Here is a 6000-nt window from a genome sequence, read left to right as displayed (position 1 = left end):
TTTGCTACATACCAGGGCTGTGTGGTGGGCTTACGCGCCTGCTAAAGAATGGCTATGTAAACCTCCCCCAGAAATGTATGCCCAAACTATAAGACCTCAGGTGCAAGATTGCTAGGTTGAGAGGTCTGGGAGTCTGATCTTCTGATCTGGCCTCGTCTCTGGGTGAGAAGTTCTGGCCTTCCTGTGGGGGCTGATGGACATTTTTAGAAGCATGTAGTACGAAGACTGTCTAGCCCAAATGAGCCACCAGGATGAGCATGAAGGACACCAGTCTAATTTTCCTCACCACGTACAGTGAGAGGAGGAAAATTATGACAAAAACTCTTGATCAGTTCATCCATAGGGCATTGCCCATGGACAGTGGGTGCGGGTACCTGGAGGTGAAGCTTTCACATGTTCAGCGTGGCAAACAGATCTATTTGTGGGGTGGCCAACTCTAGAAGTACTAGAGTAAGATTTGTGGGTGGAATTGTTCATGTGCCACACTGAAAAGGTCTTGTAAAGGAAACAGGAGTGTGACCCATATACCAAATCGGGATTGGGGTTCAAAGGTTTATACAGATACAGTATCCCAACAGGTGAAAATTAAAAAGACAATTGTTAAGGTATGCATGAAGCATTACACGAGCAAGTAAATAAGGAGACAATTATTCCAATGATTTGTATATAATAATTGCTTATATATTTGGTTCATAAGAGGGAGGACAAAGACAAAATAGAATATTTAGAACAGCACGAATTTCAAAAATGTCAAATGACAACCGAGAATATACTTGGTGCTCAAATATATACAAGTGATGGATGGCGACGCAAGTGAAGGGGTGAAACAGCGTGGGCGGCGCGATGTGAGCAAGGTGCAAATATTATACAGTGGGTGGCTCAGTGTGTGACATATTTAAGGTGACTTAGAATCACAAATCACAATTTCAGTAGAGCCACGCTGAATATTGCGCCTCAATTAGCACTGTGGGGTCGACGACGTTTCGGTCCCTGATCAATTGGGACCATCTTCAGGACGGGGTTGTCTCATTTTCAATGCTGTAGGAAAAACCGGAGGAGAGGTCCGGCGGGGTGACTTGAAAAGGATCCGGTAGGATCTGGGACAGTGCTGGAAGCGACGGGGCGCCTTGGCGCGGACGTCGGATCAATCAATGGAGTCAGGGTGCTGCGGTGGGCGCAACCCGTGGGAATCGAAGGGCAAGGGCGGAAACGTGTGCTCGTTAAAGGAGACGAGCTGCAATCACGTCTCTCCGGCGGGGCGATCTGGGTTAATCCATGAGCGTGGCAGGCATCAATCCGAGCAGGAGCCGGCGAAGTGTCTCGAGGCAGTAACTTACACGAAGTTACTTCCTCGAGACACTTCGCCGGCTCCTGCTCAGATTGACTCCTGCCACACTCATTGGCTTCCACTCTGCACCCTGCTTCCTGGTGGTTGTGGCCTACTGGAATCGTTATCGAGCAACGTCATGTTCCACCCGCACTTACCACGTCTTGTGCCACTTTAACTTCATCCTAAACGTCCTGGAGAACTTATGCCTGCTCCCTCTGACATACGTGTCCTCTACAGAGAACCCTGCGGTCCACGAGTTGGCCTTCATTGGGTTCATGATTTTCTCCCTCAGCCTCATGATTCTGAACTATCCCCCCTGGATGATGACTGGGTTAAACACTGTTAGTTCTGAACATCATCCTCCGCACCCAAGAACTTAATAGGAAAACATCTGGATTGCTGATGTGCAGCGTACTATAAACTTCTGTGAATTGTGAAAAAATAATTCAAATTACTAACTGTGTGCTTCTTGTCCTGGATGGCAACACTTCTGGAATGGCATGTGCTAGGCTTTTACCTTAGACATGGGGCAAACTCATGGCCACAGAGAGAAAACAGTCTGTCCCCAAACTGATGCTGTTTGTTCCCATTTACTACTCTGTCTTTCTTTGTCTACTTCCTTTCCTCTTATCCCCTCACCCGAATCTCTCGCCTTGCCTGCTACACCACCTAGCCCCCTGCCCTTGTGTGCCCTTTGACAAAGCACTTCTTCTCCTCTTGTTGGGGAAAGATCCAATATTTATACTCTGGTGTTTCAGCGAACCCCCTGAGAGAGTCCACAGCGTCAAGGGAGCCACTCACAGTTGAGGTATGGCATGGCACCCCTCCCAAAGCACTACCTCTCCCCTTTTTTGGGGAAGGATCCAGTATGTAGTCCTTGGAGTCTCATAGACCCCTCTGAGAGAGCCCACTGCGTATAGGGAGCCTCTCGGAACAGAGATGGGGAAAGGATACCACTTTCCCTGAGATCACAGCTTACTGGACTTTGGACGCAGCTTTGACTCGTCTACCGGTTTGTGTACCCGTCACCCTCCCCCTCCTCTTTCCAGGCTGTGTCTCTCACCCTCCCCTCCTTTCCCTCCTTCATTCTCGGTCTACTTCCCCTGCTCCTACCCCCTTCCCCTGAATCTCTCCCCTTGCCTGCTTTTTATCTTACGTATAGGTCCTTCTTGTTTGTCTCGACAAGTTGTTGTTCCACCAATGTGAGGAAACACTAGATCTTTTCAGTGAGCCCCTGCTTTTAACCTTCGCTCCTGCAAGGCATGCCGGTATGGTGTGCATGTGGAGCCAGGCGTGTGGTACGATAGAAAGGAACAAGACCATCATCCATAGAACACATATTACTGTTTTAAAAGCTGGGCAGAAAAAGAGGCAGTAGTTGGGGTAGGCTTTCCCTGTGATTGCATTCCACATATCCCAGGAATCCACATATCCCAGGAAGGTTGGATCTACTGAGGTTAGATATGGGACTTGATAGCATTTATGGGAAATCACTGCTCGAGTGAGTGCTAGGCATTGTTTTCTGCTACTCCTGTTTATCAGTCAACTATCAAAATAAGGGGAAGACATGCTTGCTACTTCACAGATGAACGGCCATCGCTGCTAGGTACTTTATGAACCGCCATGAAGACTTCTAAAGGAAGTACTTTAAACAGGTAGATATGCCTACTTACAACAAAGCAACCAGCGGTAGGCCGGGCGGATGCATATTTGGGAGTAGGCATCCTTGTGGTAGAGCGCAATCATATAATTGATTCATCAGAACAGAGGGTTCATATCCTCCTGGTTTGTCACCTGGAAAGGTACCAACAGGATGTACTTGTACTTCTTCAAAGACCTGAAGTTCATTGGTGTTCGACAACACAGGCTAACTTTTGACATTTCCTGAGTCCTATTGCGTTTGGCTCCAAAGATTTTCTTTCCGACACATTGTTTGCTTAGGCTTTTTTGGCACAGACATGGAGTTAACTCCTCTTTTAATGTGAAATGTGTTCTTGACATCAGCAATCTGGATGTGTTGCCTCTGTACCTTCCAGGATGTCAGATCCCTGCTTATCAGAATAAGACACATTCTGCCAACACATAGTGTACCCACTTTTATTTCTCTATGATCTTTAGAGTATTTGTTTAAAATGGACACAGGCCTTGAACTTATAGTCTTTTGGGAGACAAAAGAATGCACGCCTATTCATCAGTGCAAATTTTGAGTGGCACTTGGGGCAGAACTGAAAGATGTATTTTCCATGACTCTCAAAAAGGACCAAGAAGGTCCTGAGTGGAAGAGCACCACCAAAATGTGCATTCTCCAACCCTCGTACAGTCAAAGATTTCCCCCCGAAAAAACGGTTTCACTTTGTTCTGTTTTCGATGTCATCTACTTTTCAGATGCATACTATCCTGGTTGCGGATGTTCACCGCCAATACTTCTGTACATCACATTTTTGACTTGGATCACTCCATAATTATTCTCGCTTCTGAACCCAATGGAGAACAAGTACCTGGAAAAGTGGAGATACACTGAGGCAATGTAGGCTTACATTTGACATTATAGACTCATGGCTATGGCCAACACCCAAAAGAAAAAACTCTAAAATCAGAATTTGAAGACTAGATGGCAGGATAATGCAAAGTACGTGAAGCTAGAGAAGGTTCACACTGCACAATTACCTACCTGGACTGCAATGCAGAGGATCCTTTACTCTGCATGAGCAATGGACAGATGAAATTTCAACACAGAAGACCTTGGGCCCTTTAGCACATTAACTTGTATACAAGAATCAACAACAACCTCCCAAGACCAAACCCAAATGTAATTCCCATTGATTTACACAAACCACTTCTAAACAAAACACTCAACACACATTCTGGCTCACAATCAAACGCCAACCAAGTAGCATAAAACACGATTGATGGGTTTCCAGTTTCGCCTAAAAAGGGCCACTGTTGGGGAATGCACTATGAAACACTGACACTAAAATAGGGAACCAGACTATTTATTGGGACATATGGTAGAGAGCAGGTATTCTAATATTGAATCACTTATTCACATTAAAAGGTGAGATTAAAACGCTTCCGAAAGAATTTCAACTCCTAGCTCTCAAGAGGGGACATACTTACAACTAAAACAAGCTCTATTAAGCAGACATGGACCATATCCGTGGATGCTTAAGGATTCCCCAGTGTTATAATACTTAAATAATTGGGGGAAATTCAAAGGAGCAGTCTCTGGATTTTATAATATCATTGTGCGTACACTACACTCATTCCCATTACTATCACAACTCCATGTCAAATGGCAAGGGTTACTTAATGTAGCTTATTCTGATGAGGAAGGAATACGCAGATATTATTAACATAGAAAACAAATCAGAAAGGCCAGAATGAAATGTACTCTTTTCAAAATTCTTCATAACTGGTACTGGTCATGACAAAAACTCAAGACAGTAGGTTTACTACACCATTCTACCTGTTGGAGGCGTCCACATGAGGATTGCGATATACTACACATTTTATTCACATGTCACGTTTTGAAGGAATACTGATCTTCCATAACTGCATCGCTACACAGAGCTATACATATGTCCATTCCTTTCATGGAACAATTTGTTATATTACATGATGTTATTGATCTCCTAAATCTAATGAACCATACGAGGTGATTGATGGATATTGCACTCACTGTAGCAACACGTTGTATATTACGACATTGGAGAACACCACAACGTTCTACAGATGATGAATGACTTATTGAAATGTATAAAATGGCATATGAAAAGCTCATGTACAGATTGCAGGATAATATTGGAATTTTCATCCAAATTTGGACGCTTTCTATGTAATACATATTCTATTTCTGGGAATACTTACAATTGTTCCTCCTAATTAGAAAAGACAACAAAGGAGTCCCTTCCTTTTTTATTTCCTTCTCTCCGTATTAACTCGTTTTCATTATTATTTACAGTCATGCTCTTATTAAGACTGTTGAAGCTTTAGCCATTAATACTGTTATTTTAATTAGGACTTACTGTTCACCTATTGGACATTGTTGAATTAGCAGGAATATCTCCATTTGAAATTCTATATGTGTGGATTTGTAGGATAGTATCTCTACTATCTTCTAATTACCTAGAATATATGGTTTAATACATATTGCATAATATTTACATCATCCTTTCACCTGTCCACCTCACTACTTCTTTCATTCCAGGTTTCTTTCTAAGATCCAATTCACAGTCGGATGCATTATGATATGAATAATATCTCTGATATTGTATCTATTGATATCTGAATTCTGTTTGGTTTTTTTTGTATATAAAAATCTGAGAAGTTACCATTTCATAGTATTTTACAGAAAGAAGATAATGTGATTTATTGTTTAATTCTTTTTTTTTACTATTGTTTATATATTGACATGTACTTGTCAATAAAAATGTACAAAAAAAATAAAAAGAGAATGCACTGTGAAGCCATAGAAAGCCTAGTTTGAACAATACAAATTTGAATATTGTAATTTAAAACTACCCTGTCACTAAAAGAAGGGATCTATTAACTAGCCAAAAGATGGGCACTACAATTGGGCATTTAGGACCTGGGCATGCTCATTTGATTGTGGTTCTGGGTCCAGCTCCAGCCATACAATGAATCCCATTTATTTTAGGTTATGAATTAAC

Source organism: Lissotriton helveticus, chromosome 6, assembly GCF_964261635.1.
Source record: "Lissotriton helveticus chromosome 6, aLisHel1.1, whole genome shotgun sequence".
NCBI lineage: Eukaryota > Metazoa > Chordata > Amphibia > Caudata > Salamandridae > Lissotriton > Lissotriton helveticus.
This window is presented reverse-complemented; position numbering follows the sequence as displayed.